Here is a 20,625-nt window from a genome sequence, read left to right as displayed (position 1 = left end):
CATATTCCCCATCTCTTCTCCCTGTCCCCTCTCCCAACTAGGTCCCTCCCTCTGCCCCCGTGATTGCTTTCCTCCCCATCCCAACAGGGATTTAGGCATCCTTACTTGGTCCCTTCAGCTTGTTAACCTTTTTCTTTCTTTTTTTTTTTATTAACTTGAGTATTTCTTATATGAATTTCAAGTGTTATTCCCTTTCCCGGTATCCGGGCAAACATCCCCCTCCCCCCTCTCCTTCCTTATGGGTGTTCCCCTCCCAACCCTCCCCCCATTGCCGCCCTCCCCCCACCAGTCTAGTTCACTGGGGGTTCAGTCTTAGCAGGACCCAGGGCTTCCCCTTCCACTGGTGCTCTTACTAGGATACTCATTGCTACCTATGAGGTCAGAGTCCAGGGTCAGTCCATGTATAGTCTTTAGGTAGTGGCTTAGTCCCTGGAAGCTCTGGTTGCTTGGCATTGTTGTACATATGGGGTCTCGAGCCCCTTCAAGCTCTTCCAGTTCTTTCTCTGATTCCTTCAAAGGGGGTTCTATTCTCAGTTCAGTGGTTTGCTGCTGGCATTCGCCTCTGTATTTGCTGTATTCTGGCTGTGTCTCTCAGGAGCGATCTACATCCGGCTCCTGTCGGTCTGCACTTCTTTGCTTCATCCATCTTGTCTAATTGGGTGGCTGTATATGTATGGGCCACATGTGGGGCAGGCTCTGAATGAGTGTTCCTTCAGTCTCTGTTTTAATCTTTGCCTCTCTCTTCCCTGCCAAGGGTATTCTTGTTCCCCTTTTAAAGAAGGAGTGAAGCATTCACATTTTGATCATCCGTCTTGAGTTTCATTTGTTCTAGGCATCTAGGGTAATTCAACCATTTGGGCTAATAGCCACTTATCAATGAGTGCATACCATGTATGTCTTTCTGTGATTGGGTTAGCTCACTCAGGATGATGTTTTCCAGTTCAACCATTTGCCTACGAATTTCATAAAGTCGTTGTTTTTGATAGCTGAGTAATATTCCATTGTGTAGATGTACCACATTTTCTGTATCCATTCCTCTGTTGAAGGGCATCTGGGTTCTTTCCAGCTTCTGGCTATTATAAATAAGGCTGCAATGAACATAGTGGAGCACGTGTCTTTTTTATATGTTGGGGCATCTTTTGGGTATATATGCCCAAGAGAGGTATAGCTGGATCCTCAGGCAGTTCAATATCCAATTTTCTGAGGATCCTCCAGACTGATTTCCAGAATGGTTGTACCAGTTTGCAATCCCACCAACAATGGAGGAGTGTTCCTCTTTCTCCACATCCTCGCCAGCATCTGTTGTCCCCTGAGTTTTTGATCTTAGCCATTCTCACTGGTGTGAGGTGAAATCTCAGGGTTGTTTTGATTTGCATTTCCCTTATGACTAAAGATGTTGAACATTTCTTTAGGTGTTTCTCAGCCATTCGGCATTCCTCAGCTGTGAATTCTTTGTTTAGCTCTGAACCCCATTTTTTAATAGGGTTATTTGTTTCCCTGTGGTCTAACTTCTTGAGTTATTTGTATATTTTGGATATAAGGCCTCTATCAGTTGTAGGATTGGTAAAGATCTTTTCCCAATCTGTTGGTTGCCGTTTTGTCCTAACCACAGTGTCCTTTGCCTTACAGAAGCTTTGCAGTTTTATGAGATCCCATTTGTCGATTCTTGATCTTAGAGCGTAAGCCACTGGTGTTTTGTTTAGGAAATTTTTTCCACTGCCCATGTGTTCCAGATGCTTCCCTAGTTTTTCTTCTATTAGTTTGAGTGTGTCTGGTTTGATGTGGAGGTCCTTGATCCACTTGTTAACCTTTTTCAATTCGTGGATTGCGTCCTGGGTATTCTGTGCTTTTTTTTTTCTGTCAATATCCACTTACCAGTGAGTACATACAATGCTACAATGCATGTTCTTTGATGTCTGAGTTATCTCACCCAGGATGATATTTTCTAGTTGCAATCAATTGCCTGCAACACTCATGATGTCCTTCTTCTTAATAGCTGAACAGTATTCCATTGTGTAAATGGACCAAATTTTCTGTATCCATTCTTCTCTTGTGGGACATCTGGGTTGTTTGCCACTTCTGGTTGTCACAAATAAGGTTGCTATGAACATAGTGGAAAAAGTACCCCTGTGGTATGCTGGGGCATCTTCTGGGTATACACCCAGGAGTTGCATGGCCGTGTCTTTAGGTAGATCTATTTCCAATTTTCCAAGAAACCTCCAGCCTCATTTCCAGAGTTTTGTACCGGTTTGCAATTCCAACAGCAATTCTCATCAAAAGGTACTGTCACCTAATTTTTTTTTTATTTTTAGCCATTCTGATTGGTGTAAGGTAGAATGTCAGGGTCATTTTGACTAAAGACCGAATATTTTATCAAGTGCTTCTCAGCCATTTGACGTGACACTCTTATTTCTTAAAGGCTGTGGGGAATTAAGTTTAAAAGCAACTGTATAGCAAAGACTTCAAAACTTTCCATGTGTACTTTTGAATACTATAAGCATTGTCCTGGCTTGATTTTTACCTCTGAGTCGGAAAGGCTTCCCTGAATGTGACAGGTTATGCCTCCTTTAATTGCAATTATTAATCAGAGCATTTGCATAGAGCAGAGAAATCAAAGAACCTTTACCATTAAGGCAGTGCCCTGTTTTGGGGTTTCATTCTCTCACTGCATTGCTTTAATAACAGTTGTAGGCAGCCTACTTAAGGTAAATCACTCTCTGAGAAAAATACACTGTATCCTACAGATGAGAATTTTTAGTACTATATTTTTCTCAATATTAAAAAAGAATGCAAATGCTGATTATTAATAAGGCATCATTTTACTTCAGAAAAAAGGCACCTAACCTAAACATTAGTCATAAATTTAGAAGGATCAGCTGTTTTATGTTCCTGGTCAGTGGTTTGTTTCTTCTAGCTGACAAACAAGATATTGAATGGATTTTCATACTCTGAAAAGAAAGGTAGCTCTTGAAATGGTAATCTCATAGACACTACCAGAACATGGTCATAATAGCCAGGTGATCAGAAAGATGGTCAGGATATTCAGGTGACAGAATGATGGTCAGGATTGTCATGAGACCAGAATGATGGTTCTGACAGTCAGGTGACAGAATGATTTTCAGGATAATAAGGTGACAAGAATGATGGTCAGAACTGTCAGGTGACAGAGTATGGACAGAACAATCAGGCGATCCACATGATGATTAGAATAGTCAGAAAGGGTAGTAAAGGAAGTAGAAGGATGGGTAATTGTCTACTTTTGTCTACATTGTGTACAACATTTAAGAAACAGATGGGAGCAAGTATTGATTTTATCTCAAGGTTCATGGTGACTTGGCTCCATATTTCTGAGCATGTAATGAGAATGAACATTCTAATAGCAGGACATGTGGCTGAGACTGTTCACTTATGGCTACCAGGAAGCAGAGGAAAACATGCCCACAAGTCATATTAATATATATATGTATATGTATATATATGCTCTAATTATAGCATAATACTACCTTTATTCAGGGGAATGTGTGTGTGCCTGTGTGTTGTCCCTATGTGTGATATTTGTATGCTGTGTGTGTGTGAAAACTATGTATGTGATAAATGTATGTATATGCAAAATATTGTCTATTTTCAGAGAGAATTAACATCACTTTCATCACACCTAACACACATCACACACAAACAAGCCCATACCCACACAAATGTATACAGGCATGCATGCACACGAATACACAGGCACACATACACTCAAAGAAATGTTGTACTAATTTCCTGTATGCTTCTTAAAATAACCACATAGAACATCAGGTCTAAACTTTATAAATAAAATAACAAATTTTAAAATGATGTCAGATAGAAAGGTTAACTCATGCTGTTGACAACAGGATGACCATAGTTTACAATAATTACATGTTTTATGAAGATCTGGAATGAATTAATTCATAAGAGTACAGAAATGTTAATATGCAGATTTGATCACTACATGTATCAAATATATTGCAATAACATAGTATCCCATGTGTATATGCTATCATGATGTATCATTTAGAAACAAATCAAAGAATGGTTTATGATGGTTTGAAGAGCAGAATGATTTTCTTAAATGTCCATGAAAAACCATGAGGAGTAGCTCCTCCTGGTCAATTGAATCTGCATTTAAATATCACTAAAAAGAGACATGTTTCACCAAGGCAAATTATATATTGACTGATAAAACTGCATGACAGGTAGGTTAAAATCTCACAAACTCTAGACCAGAGCCTCTATTCAAAGCCATGAAACACAGCTTGAGGTCTCGATATTCCAGGTCAGAAGGATGTGGGGGATAGAAAAGCATGAGGAATATTAAGTGCACAGGGTGCAGCTGCCTGCTAGGCATTACTGCCAGTTCTCCACAGCTTAGAGAGATAATGATTATTGGCGATATTCAATGAACTTTTCAAGATATCTGATGGAAAGAACTTGGATGTACCCAAAGGAGAGAAAATAATGAGTCAAAAGTGACAGATACAATTACCTTGATCAGATCATTACACATTATATAAATGTATCAAAATGTCACTCTGTAACCTTTGAATATGTGAAAATACTGTATGAAACATATGTGCCTGTATATAATTTTGTTTGAAAACAAACGGGCAGGTGCCCATTTGGATTTCGAAGTCTCGTCTTCATTTTTAAGAAAGGAAACAGAGGACCGATTTCACTCTGGATTTCCTCTAGATTTCCCTTATTGAATCAGGGTTATAAAAGGAAGCAAGTCTTTAAAATTATTTTACCAAACAAAACAATATAAGCGGAAAGTAGAAGAAAATGTTGAAACAGGCAAGTCTGATCTGGATCAAGGTCTTCCAATGTGCCCTCAAACAGGTGGTTGCCTAAAAGTAAGTGGCTGGAATGTTTTTTTGAGTATAGGAGGAAGTGAGTAAAAGAATGTCAGAAATACATTTGTGGTAACTTTATGACTTGGTATTGATGATATTAGTCAGATGTCTATTTTATCTAAACTTCAAAAGCTACTGCACTGTAATATGTGAAGAACCCAAATTCTCCAGCTTGGTGATTGATTATTGCTGTGAAAAGGAAAGGAAGTTACCTTCCATTTTCTCTTTGTTGGCATAAAACCCCAGTAGAGGATTGAGAACATTCAAAATCATACTGCAGCGAAGAGCTTTTGATGGCTCCCAACTGTGACTTGGAACACCGTTACCTTCTAGCATGGGAACTGAAAACAGAAGCATACAAACACAGCCTTGAGAGAACTTTTTTGAAGCTACCATTTACCTTGATCTCCTTAGCAAATTTAGACTCTACTTTTGGGCATTTAACCAGAGGGATCTTGATGCCAACAGCAAAAGAAACAATTTTTATCTCCAGTAGAAGGGATTATTTCTAGTACAATATTACTTATGAAAAACCCTGTCATATTTTAACAAATAAAACACACTAGTTATTGAAACAACAGAGAGGGTGTTCAAAATATAATGTTGCTGGGTCAAAGAGTCAGATATAACCTAGTATGAGACAAAAATAACCACTGTGGTAAGCAACATAGACTGCATTCCAACAGAGGCCACTGAAGAAACCGGTTGAGTCCAGGTAGGCTGACTGCTGTAGTAAACATTCAGTATGTCGACTTAAAGAGCAGAAATATAATCCTCACTTCCATTGTTATAGAGGCTGCTTAGATACAACACAAATCAAAAGCAGATCAATGGAGAAGAGAGAAAAAATATTGTAATCAAGCTGCTACTGATCTATCAGGGATGCAGGACGGATTTCAGTGCTGAAACTCAACCCCCACCCTACACCAACCTGCAGCCACAATGTTACAGAACATTTGAGAGCTCCAAAACCACAAACATATGTACCATGTTACAGTTACATTTTTGTACCAATCCGGGTTGAGGGATAAAGGGTTCTCCCATGGACATTTCCCTATGTGGTACACTTATCCCGTCCTCAGTGGCTGGTTTATTCAGCTGCAGCGGGGAAACGTGCTTAGCATTCATGTCTTAACCTGCCACTTGGATGTCAGTTACCCAAGAAAGTCTTGAGAACTTAAACATTATTGAACCCCTATTCAGAATCAGAGTTTTACTCAAAGTCCTTCCATTTGGTTCTTTCTTACAATGTAAAATTTTGGGGAGCCTCACAGAAGAAATGAGGGAGATCCTGAAACCTGCTTGCTAAAATACCATCCTTTGGAACTTTTAGATGTTCTTACCTCTGTGTTCTCAGGAAGCTGCCTTGTGGATGAGGTCACAGAATGAAGGGTCATATGTATTCCACTGTGAAGAGCACAACACACTGGCACCTAACTTCAAAATGTAGCAGGTTTATGGACAGCGGGCATGAAAGGAGAAGCAATCTCACAGAGAGCCAACTAGCCCCGTGACATAAAGACGTGTGCTGTGGGTTAAAAGAAAGCACACTGAGTTGACAAACCCTGAGTCATCTGATAGAACCATGGAGATGAGATGACAGAGGTCACATGGAGGGTCTCTGAATAAAAAAACACAACTTTCTGGGATTAAAGGGGGTATAAGTGTTGAACATCTTAAAAGGGTGAGGAAGAAATCCCTTTGAAAACAAAATTAACAAGAGTCAATAGATTAGACTTAAAGTCTATTTAAGGATTCTGTTAGGGAATTAAGACAATGACTTTTCATGCACCTTAGAGGTATGGCTTTTTAAAAATTAATGAGATGGTTTTACAAAATGGAATGCTTTAAAATTTGGAATTATTTCTTGCTGATTAACCCTAGAAATTAGTAGGAAAGACAATGATTTCCTTTAGGTTTTTGTTTACAAGTGATTTCCCAACAACATTGGAGTATAATATATATAGAATATTGCTATATAGAATATTGAATTCAATATATAGAATATTGAATATTTAGAAAAGCATGCAATTTTACAAAATGACAGGCCAAGATATTTCCCAAACTTAGTGAAGTAAATATTGTAAGAAAACTATGTAGCCATGTTGTTGAACTCAGTGGTCTCAATTCAACATTCTAAGAAGATGAAATTTTACTACTTTGAAGCATATGGACAAAATCACAGATTTTCCTGTTGTATCAAGTGTTTACTATTTTTTTTGAAAAGTTGTCTTTTATAAAATTGCTGTCAACTTTGTACTATCTTATTTTTCCCCTTATATCTTAATCCTTGTTCAACAGAAGAAGGCAAAAGTCTATCTCGTAAGTGCCTTAATGCTAAGAGTTTTAACAATTGTGTTTTGTATTTCTGACTAGGTGTTCAACATTCTGAGGCCAGGGACTGTTTCTGAAACACTCTACAGAGCTCATACATGGTGAGTCCACAGCACATCCTAACCTGCTTTTCTTTAAAATTTAGTGGATTTGATGAAATGCATGCTGAAAGAAAACCATGGGGCCATTGTGTGTTGAACATGATAATCTTAATTTACAATTTTAAGAGAAGTAAAATTGACTACATTTTAGCCTATTACCAAAATGACAGCTTTACGTATTCACTATATTAAAAAATGCTTCAAGAGATTTGATTTCAGTTTTCAATTGTGGTCTACATTAGGCACAAATGTGGAAGAACTCTATCAATGGGTTAAATTTTTGAATTGGAGTGGCAGATGACTATAGATTTAAATGTTGATCGAGTTCAGTGTCAGTTGATAAAAAATTATGAGCCCTCTGCAGTAGTCTCGCCTACATAGTTTATTTTGGTTCTTGTGAAAGCGAGGAAGCTATTGATTGTTAATGAGGGGATAAAGTGAGAAAACAGATTAGCAAATAAATTAGCAAATTTAAAAAAAATTTTTTTGGTAAATAACAACAGGTTGTCCTGCGATGTGTTGGGATTTCCTCTCTCGGTAACAATCTATGCTTGGAATGCAGCCTTGTCACCTCACACAGTCTATCACAATAGGTCTTTTCAAGTTCTATATCAAACACTCTTCTTTCACTTCTGTAAGTCATTAACATGCTTCCAGATTTAAAAAAAAAACAGATAATTCTTTGAAAAAAATGATTTCCATGTTCTTTTGATCTTTTGACTAAGAATTTAAATATTATCACTAGGTGGTAAACAGGTAATGAATTCCTAAGTAATCTCAAGGAACTGGGTTATTATTTCTGCATAGACTTTCTAAAGTTGATCAAGTTTTAGATCAAGTTTTAAAGTACATAAAGCCCTACAGTTTTTGGTGTAAAGAAAATGCTATTGCGGTGTTACTGTTTGCCTCATTTTCTGGTTTCATGCTTCTTCTGACTGTAAGGAAAGGATATATCTGCACACAGAAAGAACAGAAAAAGGCTTTCCATATATCAAGTAGTTTCCATAACTTCCATAGTCAAGCAAGAAAAAAAATTAAGCAAGAAAAGGTGGTCCATTTATCTCAGGCCTTCAGCCTGTTTCCTCTTTGGTCCTCGTCATTTCATTTACATGGATTAAGACTCAAATCAACTCCCCACCCCCACAATATCTGGATACCATGAGGAATGTTTATGATATGTTCATAATCATGAGACATTTTATACAATAACTTTCCATTTTCCTTTTTTATTACATTTGATTTTACATTTCAAATGCTATCCCATTTCCCTGTTTCCTGCCCATAAATCCCCTATCTCATCCTCCCCCTCTCCCTGCTTCTATGAGGGTGTTTCCCTACCCACCAAACCTCCCACTGAGTTCATTATGCTCCAGGGATCATTGACAAATATAAACACATACAGACACAAAAAAAGTTCTTCAGAGTCCAGGGCTTTTGTTCCCATAGAACTAATCATTCAAGTGAAGTTCCTATTTTCTTTCTGAGTAGTTTCTGAATAACCTAGGGCTTTTAAAAATCACTTCAAATATACTTTGTTTTGACATTTATGTTCTGAAGGGGAAATTTTATAAATGTAGACCAAGTCTTGCCTGACTTCTACTCCACCTATACTCTTATCACTCAGCTCAGATGTGTGGCTGGACATTTAAGAAGAAGAGATGGTGCTAGTAACTATCTCTTTGACTGTGGGAAAGATTTAATGAGCCATGTGTGAAAAATGCTCCAGAACACTTGCTGTCCAGTAAGGAGTTTGTGATTCCATGGTAGGGGTCATCTTATCGTTTTCACTATAGCCAGAAGCACCAGAAAACCAACGGCCACTTATAGGCTCATTTGGAAGTGAAAATAAACAAAATGTCTCAATTCATCTTCTGAAAATGAAATGGACACAAAATCATAGAATGACAACTACCTGAGCCAGAAAGAAAATAACTAGTTCTCCAATTCAACTATTTTGCTCATCTTCCTGGCTTGGCATGGTGGGATAACAAGAAAAGAATAATATGGCCTTCCTATCATCAAGTAAAGAAAGAAGAACAAAACCCTAAACAAATAATATTGATAGTGCATTGAGGCCTTAGTGGGAACTACAATCAAAACAAAAGTCTTTCCACTTCTTCATCATAGCCTGTCACAATCAAGAAGGTCGGAGTCAAGGAAACAAAGGTCTTTCACACTAAAAATAATTAAAGAATTCCAGTACAAACTCTGGTTCTTCCCTTCTGCAAAAATTAAGCTGTAAGACAGCCCAAAGAATGATGTTTAAGTACTCATTTTACATAACAGTGCTTTTCTTGTGGTTTTACAGATAGTTGTCATTTCTGATGAACACTTTGTAATTCTGCCTTCTCTATACTGTCCACAAAAGTAACAAGACACGTCGGTAAAAAGTTGCATGAATCCAATACTAGTATATTGAATACAACCTCTGTAAAGAGTAATTTACAGGTCTTTTCTTACATGGGTCTGACATCTTAAGCTCACATCTAAAGCTCTACTCAATTCGACATTCTTCCTTCCTTTGTAGTGTGTGAATGCATTACATCAGTCTTCAATGCAAGAAATGCAGTCATCTAAACCTTTTTATAAAGTCTTCTTGCTCTTGCCAAGAAAGTGACAGCCATTTTATTTACAAATATCTTTACTGCTTAAAATAATGTTCTGGCTGGTTTTGTGTCAATTTGACACGAGCTATAGTCATCAGAGAGGGAGGAGTCTCAGTTGTGGAAATGTCTTCATGAGATCCAGCTGTAAGGCATTTTTCCAATGAGGGATCAATGGCAGACCCCCCCCCCCTTTGTGGGTGGGACCATCCTTGAGCTGTTGGCCACTGGTTCTTTAAGAAAGCTGGCTGAAGAAGCCAGGGAAAGGAAACCAGTGAGCAGTACCCCTCTATGGCATCTGCGGCAGCTCTTACTTCTAGGATACTGCCTTGCTTGAGTTCCTGCTCTGACTTTCTTTTTTGATGAACAGCAAAGTGGAATTATAAGCTAAATAAATCCCAGAAATGCTCTTTGGTCAGGATGTTTCATTGCATAGTTAGAAACCGTCCCTAAGTAATATACTTGAACTATATTTTTGTTTTTACTTATGTGTCTATGCATGCACCACATGTGTGTTGATACCATAGAAGACCAGAGGAGGGCAATGGGTATCCCTAGAGATGGAGTTACAATTGTTTGTAATTCTCCATATGCAGGTCCTTTGAAAGAGCTGCAAAGTGCTCTTGATTGCCTAGTCATCTCTCTAGAGCCATTAAGCTTAATTTTTGACAGTGTATCCTATGTCTGAAGCTTATTGTATACAAACAGTACTGGCTTTTTATAGCACATCTCTGAAGTATGGAATTTAATTATCTCCATGTTAAAATAAATGACTTAAAAACAAAGAAAACTAAATCTCTCTCCCAGTGCCTCAGAGTTGTAATATCAGGAATCAAACCCAAGTTGAAATCCGGAGGGACCAATGAAAACATTATTTTAAGATGACTCTCAGCTGCTGTGAATTAACGAGTCTATAGACAGAGGTTCACAGCATTTAGTTGTAGGACCAGTGGCCAATTTGGGTCAATTTGTTTAAATGAGCTTTTGTCTTCATGTAACTGTCAGTGTCACTTTTCATAATGTGATCAATTCTTGCTGGCCAGACACTGCTACAATGTCCAATTTGGTAATACCTGGGAAGGGAAGATGACAACCCTGTCCTATCTGTAGCCAAGGGTTTAGCTCATTTGAACAAGCTTAATCTAATTTGTTATAATAGCCGTTGACTGTATATTACAAAGTACACAATTTAATAGGGACCAGTGTCTACTTTTTACTCAACTGTAGTAGGCTTTTACTATCTTTGTGACTCCTTAGAAATTCCATCAATTGAGAAAATCAGAAACACCAAGGTTACTTTGTGTGTTTTTAAGGTTTCTTCACAAAGTTCTGATTTGTGTATTTTGGAAACATAAACCAGCTTGGCTAAAGTGTCTCATTACATGAGTCTGCTTTCTATTATTTTTCCATAAAGTAATAATTAACATTACACATAGCAAGGACACATTCAAGTATCTATAGAGATCTTTAATTACAGTGCTAATTTTACAATCCAAGGTAAAGGATAACTTAATTTAATTAAGAAAAGGTTAATTGAGTATCCAGACTATTGTGGTCAGAGGAAGAAACATCACTGGGATGTACTCTGAACATCGCTGCTTGAGTGAGTCATTTGCTTATTCAAGGGTAAGAACAAAAAAGTTTTGCACTATTTGAATGTCATTTAAAGAAGATCCCTGAAATAAATTACTGGTAATTTGATTTATAGCCAGCAGTATGTAACCAATGGTTTGTCTAGAGGCTAGGCTAGCCTGCTTTTTTGCTCTAACAGAATTCTTCAAAAAAATCAACTTAAAAATAGGAAGTGTTTGTTTGGCATACAGTCTCAGAGGTTATCATCTATGGAGGCTTATCCTGTGGCTTTGGACCTAGCATGGCACAGAAAACCAAAGCAAAAATGTAGAAAAATCTAAGATTACATAATCCCATTCAAAGTGATTACATACCTTCAAAGTCCTAACTTTTTCCTACTAGGCCTCATTCCTAAAGATTCCAGCAGAGACACAGAGCCTCACAGACTGGTGATCTGGTTAACTACAGAAACCTTGGGAAACATTGAGTGTGTAAACCATAACACTCTTACTTATGGTATGCAGCTCTAAAAATTCATAATTAAAGACAGTTTAGGCTAATTCAGTATGTGTGCACATTGTGTGTATTTGTGTGTGTGCTCAACCAATTTATTCTTACTCACCTGAATATGCGTTCAGAGCTGTCCGATTAGAGCTGGGTAATCTATTAAGGAGCTGGTTTCTAGAAAAAAATTACTGATTCTCCCTCTTTGGGAAGTGACTAATTGGTTATATCTCTTCATCTAGAGATAGAACCTTGTGAAATGTCCCTCATCCATGCTGGCACATCAGCTGCTGTTGTCACTATGCTGGCCTTGACTATTGAGGTTTGATAGGTGCAGCTCCCTGTCATGTCTAGAAGAGATTGTTATACCTGGTGTCACGGTCCTCTGTTTCTCAGAATCTTCCTGCCCTCTCTTCAGTTTTCAGAGACTCAGTTGTAGGGAGTACAGTTCACTTGCCTCCAGCTCCATCATTCTCTGGGGAACGGACTGTGAGAAAAAATATTAGTGAATTAACCTGAGTTTGCTTAATTTGTCTACTTTCTGTGCTTGGTTGCTGGATATTGCCATCTAAAATTAGGGACTCAGAGATTCAAGTATCAAAGATAACACAGACATTAAATTTACAGTGTTTATTAGAAGATGTATGCCCGCAATCTCACACTCATAAAATTGAAGCAGTACGGATGTGAATTCAAACCTGGCTTATATGACAAGTCCAGGACTAACTTGTAATGGGTAGCAAGACTGTGTGTGTGTGTGTGTGTGTGTGTGTGTGTGTGTGTTTATATATTAATTGTTGTTGTTGAGACCTAAAAATTTAAGTAGTTCAGCTATGCCTGTGGCTTTGCATTTTTACACAACATGAACTTCATTAGCATCTTGTCTTAAGTGTTCTATAGAGTGAACAAAAGCATCCCTGCCTGAGCTGAGCATAGCAGATGCTGCCCAGGTAAGACACATCATATATGAAAGATAGTAATAAAATGGATTATAGTTCTTAAATCTAGATATTATCATTTTCACACCACTTATATAGGAATTGTTGAAATTCCTGTGTATAATTAACATCATCACATTATACATTAGCAAAGATACATTAGGGGTTAGATTTTTTTTTAGTAGATATGATACCCCTATGGATAGAATTTCACAACAACCTCATGGTTTACTTTGCCAGCTCTAATAAATGTATTTACTACCCAAGAATTGTTTATAGACAACAGGAAAATTATGTCTCCCAGTTTGGGAAGTTGAACGTCCAACCCCAAGCTCGTGTCAGGCTAGGTAGCATCATCCTGTGGTAGAAAACACTAAGAAGCTCTATGGCCGTCTTTCACAAGAACATTGATATTATTCAGGGAAACTCCATGCTAACAAAATAAACATCTTGACCCTTGCATTCTGATTTCATCACACTGGAGATTAGATTTAACTATGGATCTCAGGAGATTTGGATTTTTAATGTATCAACACTGAACGAAGAGTGAAGGCTGAAGAGAAGTCGGTGGTGGTAATATAAGGTGAAGTGAGACATACTGAATGGCTAGTAAAAATTGGCTCATCACAACTGAATAGAAACTTGTCCTCCTCGAACAGTATCAGATAAACACTGATAGGAAAAGATAAAGAAGGAAATTTAAGATAATGGGAATATTGAAGATACATAATTTGAGTGCAGTGATCTTTCATAGGAGGATTTAAATAGAATATTGTGATGACAAGAAATATTTAAACACAATCCTTAAGGCTTCTCAGTGGACAACTGTGAGGTCAGTGATGAACACTATAGCCAAATACACTACAATGCAGCCAGCTACTTTATGCAGGCAAGGGTTCATCAGAGGCTGTTTTGGAAGTAGAGAAACTGGCATTGCATTATGGGAAAGCTATGCAGTGGGTAATAGAGATAAAGTATATATGGTAAGTGAGAGTAAGGGAACCTGAAGAGACCACCTACAGTAGGTAGACAGAGCTCCTAGTGGATGAATGGGGTTGCCAACCTACCTCCAAAATTTTGATCCAGGATTGTTTGGTGAGGAAAGCTCCTCTCAAAGGGCAAAGGGGGAATGAGGTAAAGAACCCTTTGAGGGGGACAGAAATCGAGGGCAACTTTTGAAATGTAAATAAATAAAAAAAGAAAAATAGTAATCCATACAGAAAGGACAAATGCTATCTATTGCCAAATTGTTAGAGTCTAAGGGACATAAAGAGGAAAAGGTGACATTATTTATCTGGCCTAGAGAACCACATCAAAAATTATAAGTGCAAATATTCTAAAGACAGTAAAGGAGCTTCCATAAGGCACTCGATCTAGTCTAGATGAGCAAGAGATCATTCTTCAGTAATAAAAATGGTATCTGAGTCCAAAGAATTGATCTACCTTTCTCATATGAGAAGAATTAACTGGTGAGGGGAAAATCTATACTTTGGATGTACATTTAATTTATTAACAACACACTAATGATATTACTGCTGCCACTTTTTATATTTTTGTGATTATAATTACATTTTTCACTTCCCCCACCCTAAAACTCTCATATACTTCTTTCTGTTCTCTTTCAAACTTGTGACCTCTTTTTTCATTAATTGTTATTGCCATATATATGCATATGTATATATAGTTCTAAACATTAAGTTTTCAGTTCATATAAACTTAATTGTATGTATGTTTTCATACATACATAGGCTCACATTTTAGAACTGGACAGCCTATAGGCATGCCCATGACTGAGAAAGGCCATCATCTCCTGCTCTCAGCTTTCTACATTTTCCTACACTGCTTGTAAGTTTGAGGCCTTGTGGGCTTTTCTCCATCCACTTTGGCACATGCCCTAGTGTGGTCCCCATTCTGCTCATATTTAGGTAGCCAAGTTGGTGAGACTTTATAAGTATAGGCTGTGACATTACTAAGAGACACAATCTCACAACAAATTTCCGGATCCAGTGCTTCTTGCAACCTTCCGGCCACTTCTTCAATGTTCCATGAACCCTAGGTGTCCATGTGTTTTGTAGGTGTATCCACTGGGACTGGGATTCATAACTCTACAGTTTGGTTGGTTGTAATGTTCTGTAGTGATCTCCATCTGTTTCAAAGAGAAGTCTCCTTGTTCGGGGGTAAAGATTGCACTTATCTGTGGGTTTAGGAAAAGTGTGTGTGGATTGTTGTTAAAGATTACACTGGTTTATTAAATTGTGCTTGTTGATTCATAGCAGAGTTGTTAGCTAGGTTTCCAGTACTCCCAAGGTAGGCAGACCATTACCTAGGGTTGTCTTCCCATGCAAAAAGCATATGTGCATGAATGCATGCAAGTGTGTGTATAACACAAATTATATATATACATATATATTATATATATATATCTTTACATGTATTACCAATAATTTTTTTACATAAACGGTTAATTAGTATGAATCCTTCTGGCTCTTCTAGATATACTTATGGTTATTTCACCATCCATTTTAATTCTGCATGTATCTACCTCCTCTTACCTAAAAAGTGCTCCCTTTCCAATTTCTGCTTTATGGTTTCTTGTATCCTGCTCTTTCCTTTAATCTTCTTTGATATTTTACTCTATTCCCACTCTAAAGTGCCCCCATTTCCGTTTTCTTGACGAGATCATTTGTGCCCTGCTATTTTCCTCTCCAGTGCTCCCCAACTCCCCGGATTCCCTATCCTGGCAATGGCTCTGTTGCACTTCCTAGATTATGTAGTTTACTCCAGTCTATGCATTCGCATCTGAAAATTTGGAACTAGAACCTTCCAATGAGATAGAACATGTGACATATTTGATATTTGTCTTTCTAGTTGGTTTTCCTTACTTCATATGGTGTTTTTAGTTCCACATCTTTACTTGTAAGATTTCAATTTTCTTTACAGCTATAGTATTCCATAGTACGTATGCACCACATTTTTATTATTCATTATTTTTCAGGGCATTAGGTTATTTCTATCGTTAATAGAGCACCAATGAAAAAAGCTGAGCCAGTATAGGAGGAGCAGAATGCCAAGAGCTTTAGGAATATGCCAAGAAACACTGTCTTTGTCATATTAGACTTAATTTTAGCTTTCTGAGAATGTTGTACACTGATATCCATATGACTGCACCAAGTTGCAATCCTACCATGAGTGTAAAAAGCTTCACTTTTTCCTGTAGCCCCTGTGCATTTGCTTACCACAGCATTGTTCTTTTTACTAGGATTGTGATGGCTATCCTGATTCTGTGTGACTTCATGTGAATTTAGGGCAGTGTTTCATATTTCTGTGAAGAGTGAAATTGGGAGTTTGATTGGAATTGCATTGATGGATTTTGACAAAATACTCTTTTTTACAAAGTCGACTCTAGCAACCCATGAGCATGGAATACCTTCCATTTTCTAGTTTCTCTATCTCTTTCATCAAAGTTTAAAGTCTTCGTTATAAATGCCCTTAACTTCTTTAGTTATGTTTACTTTAGACATTTTATTTTCTTTGAGGCTCTTGTGAAAGGGAATATGTCCATGGTCTCCTTCTTTGTATAATTGCTGTCAGTGTATAGATAAGCTATTCATTAGTGAAAGTTGATTCTATATCCTGCCACATTAGCAAATACATTTACCATTTCTAAAATCTTTTTAGCTGATCTTTTGAGATCTCTAATGTAAAGTATTATATCATTTGCAAATAGGAAGGCAAATTGCAAAATTTGAGTTTGTTCCCTATTTGTATACCTTTAATTTCCTATTCTTTCATTTTTTGCTTCAGTTTGGTGTTCCATATAGTTTAGAACTGTATGGGAAGTGAATGGACATAGCGAATGCCACTATCCTCTTCCTTTCTTCCGCGTGATTGCTTCAACCTTTTCTATATTTAGGACATTGTTGATTGTAAGTTTCTCACTTATAGCTTTTATTGCATTAAAGTATGATTCCTCAGAGTGGCTATCCATACTCTGGACTTTCATCAAAAATGAATTTTGTGTTTTGTCAAAGTCTTTTTTTAATATCTATTGAGATGATTGTGAAATTTTACTTTATGTCTATTTATGTCATTTCTTACATTTATGATGTGCATATGTTTTACTATCCCTGCATCTCAGAGATGTAAATTGATAATGATATATAATATTGCTGGTTTATTTTTCCTTTCTGTTCGCCAGTGTCCTATTGAGTATTTCTGAGTCTATGTTCATCAGGGATATTGGATGGTAACTTTATTTCCTGTTGTCTCTATCAGCGTTGGATATAAAATAGTGCAGGTTTTATAGCATGTTAGAATGTTCCTTCTATTACTAATGTTCTTGAGAGTTTAAGAAGGATTCAGTATAGATCTTATTTTAATGTTTGGTAGAATTTTGCTGGTCCAGGATGCTGTTTAGCTAGATGGATTTTTATTACTGTCACAGTGACTTTATTTATTATGGGCCTGATTAGATTATTGACATCTTGATTTAATTTTGGTGGCTTGGCTTAATCTAGAAGTACATCAATTTATTTTAAGCATTCTAGCTTAATGGAGTACAAGCTTTTAACAGATTCCCTTATGATACTCTGAATTCTTTGGTTTTTGTTGCAATGTTTCCCTGTTCATTTTTTTTATTTGTTCATTGGGTAAATTCTTTCTTCTTTCGATGGTCAGATCCTGGAACTTTCAGTTTTACTTATCTTTTCAAAGGACATCTTAGATTTGTTAATTATTTGTATTGTTTGGTTTGTTTCTATTTCATTTTCTTCTGCTTTGATTTCTTTATTAGTTTTCCCTGTCAACTGGGTTTTGATTTCATTTGTTCTTGTTTTTCTAACTCTTTGAGTTGCATCAATAAGTCATTTGTTGATATTCTTTCTGGTTTTCAATTTTATCATGCAAAGTTACAAATTATCACAATACTTCTCAATTCATCCCATCAATTTTGTTTTATTGTATTTTCACCTTCATTTCCTTTAAGTTTTAAAATCTTCTTTGATTTAGTCATCATTTACCAACGTTTGGATTAGTCTCCACGTTGTATGTATTACTAGAGGTTTAGGGAGATGTTTTCTTTTCATTGCTGTCAGTTTGTGATTTTATTCCACTGTAGACAGCTAGAATACAAGGAGAATTTGTAAAGAATTGTGTTTTATGTCCCAGGATTTATTCTTTGTTAGAAAGCTTTTCCATGAGCTGCTAAGTAGAATGTGTATTCTTTGGTGTTTGAAAATACTATTCTGTAGATACCTATTAAATTTATTTAACATATTATGTTAATTAATTCTAACATATCTGTATAATTTTATCCAAATAACCTGTCCATTGGAGAAAATCAGATATTAAAATTACCTGCTATTAATGGAGTAATATTACTCTACATCTTTAAATCCAGTAGTACTATGAAATTGGGTGCCTTGCAATTTGGGACATAGGTGTTTGGGGTAGTGATGTATTCTTGGTTAACTGTTCCATTAGTGTGAATAAAATATATCTTTGTTTCTACTGACTGGTTTTTAACTCAAAGTCTATTTTGCGGCATATTAGGATAGTGATGCCTGTTACTTCCTTGTCTTATTTTATTGGAGTACTTTTGTGTATCCTTTTCCTCTATTAACTGGATTTTGTTTCTTCATCTGTTCACTCAGCATCCTTTGTCTATCAATTACTTTTTCCTTTCTTCTTTTACTAAAAAGATATTTTTTCATATAATATATTCTGATTATGGGTCCCCTCTCACAACTCCTTCAAGATACTTTACTCTTTCTTATCTACCCAAATGCCCCTCTCTCTCTCTCTCTCTCTCTCTCTCTCTCTCTCTCTCTCTCATTTGAAAACAGACATCTAATATATTAAAATAATAAAATAAAATAAAAATAATCAAATGAGAATAGGAAAACAAACAGGAAAAAAGAGACAAAGAAAAAAATCAGAAGAAATATATATAAATGCTGAGACACGAATATTCACACACAAAAGGACCATAAAAACAAAGTGAGAAACCACAGTACATAAAGGAAATGTCTATGAAGGTTTTTTTGAAACTAAGCATTATAAGACAAAAAGAACACCAAAAGTACCACTGGCTTCTACTGCTAGTCATCACAACTACCCAGACGTATAGTTTGCGTACCCAGTGAGACTCCATTGAAGAAAACTAAGTTTTCCTTTGCAAGTGGTTGTTTATTGGAGATAGGTTCTGTGTTAGGGACAGAAACTTTTATCTCCTTCCCATCTCGACATCAGGGCTCTATCTGGCTGAGACCTGGGCAGACTCTGTCTGTGATGGTACAGTCTCTGTGAGTTCAGATATATGCCACTACAGTTGTGTCCTTGCTTTCTTTCATCCTTACACACTCTTACTTTTCCAACTCCTATTCTTCAGAGTTTCCTGCACCTTCAAGGGAGAGATAGAGACATCCCATTTATAAACAAGCCTTCCCAGGTCTCATACTTTCTGCACATTTTCCAGTTGTGGGTCTCTATATTTGTTCCTATCTACTGCAGGAGGAAGGTTCTCTGATAATATTGTAGCAAGACACTGATATCTGAGTACAGCAGAAAGGCATTAGTAATCATTTTGTTGCTATGTTACTTTAGCTTTGTATTTGGTTTTCCCTTAGGTCCATGGCCTATCTAATCTCCAATTTTTGCCTCTGTGGACATGTCAGCCATGGATTCCAACTAATGGGGCGGGTCTTAATTACAACCATAGAATGGTTGGTTATTTCTACAACTTTTGTGCCACTATTGCACACGAGCATATCATGCAAGGAGGTCATCATTACATATCACAGGGTCTGTAGCTAGGTTTGAGCTTCCTCTTCTCCTTTTCAGTGTGCAAAGCACCTTCCATCACAATAAGCACCTGTCTATAGGGATGAGGGCTCTAGGTAAGGGCCAATTCTATTTTTTCTGTGTTCAATGAGATGTATAGGTGTTCACAGTTATGCAATGGGGACTGGTGGAGAGTAACCAATAGACTTGGCAATAGCTAGAGTTGTTCTGTGGGCCAATAACTCTGTTAAATATAACCCATGCCAGGCACTGGAATTTTCTTTTGGTAGTGAGAGACATCTAGTTAGAGCTTTGTCTTCTTCTTTATTTGACAATGCCTTTTAGATTTTTTCATATATGTATATATTTTAAAGGTTTCTACCGAACTTCCCCTCCCCATCTGTTCCTCTCCCCTCCACCTCCCTATTTGATCCTTCCATTCAAGTCTACTCTATCCACCTATAATCTATAATTATCTATTATGTTTACCCTTTCTAGTGAGATTCCCCCACTAGTTCCTTACTCTATATCAAATCTCTGCCATATATGGATTGAAGCTGCTTATGGGAGACTGAACATTTAATGTCCCCATAAGCAAATACATACCATTATTTGACTTTTTAAATCTGGCTTACCTCACTCAGCATGATTTTTTTCTAGCTCCATACATTTGCCTGTGAATTTTTATAATGTTTTAGCAGCTTAATAATGTTTGATTGTGTAAATGTACCATGTTCCATGTTTTCATTATTGACCAGGAACAGATATCTAGCCTCTTTCCAATATCTGACTATTATAAGTAGAACCATAAGGAAAGATGTAGAGCAAGTGTTTCAAGACAAACTCCTTTGGATATATATCCCAAACTGGAGATAAATATCTTGGAATAGATCTATTCCTAGTTTTCTGAGCAAGC

The 20,625-nt window shown here is 36.9% G+C and overlaps 1 protein-coding gene and 1 pseudogene across 44 annotated transcripts in view; one reads left to right on the top strand and one right to left on the bottom strand.

Moving 5' to 3' along the window:
• Window positions 1–6,005, bottom strand: part of Drg1-ps2 (developmentally regulated GTP binding protein 1, pseudogene 2) — a 78,333-nt pseudogene extending 72,328 nt beyond the window's left edge.
• The window catches only part of Ptprd (protein tyrosine phosphatase, receptor type, D), a 2,322,278-nt gene that overhangs the window by 1,469,444 nt on the left and 832,209 nt on the right, over window positions 1–20,625 (top strand). For all 44 annotated transcript variants that reach the window (XM_063288539.1, XM_063288540.1, XM_039111462.2 and 41 more), the window contains one exon: window positions 7,254–7,312. The gene's annotated coding sequence lies outside the window, so the exon portion shown is untranslated. The remainder of the gene's footprint in view (window positions 1–7,253; window positions 7,313–20,625) is intronic.

Source organism: Rattus norvegicus, chromosome 5 (genome assembly GCF_036323735.1).
Source record: "Rattus norvegicus strain BN/NHsdMcwi chromosome 5, GRCr8, whole genome shotgun sequence".
In the NCBI taxonomy this organism is placed as follows: Eukaryota; Metazoa; Chordata; class Mammalia; order Rodentia; family Muridae; genus Rattus; species Rattus norvegicus.
The sequence above is the reverse complement of the archived record's forward strand: the minus strand, read 5'-3'. Positions and strand labels throughout refer to the sequence as shown.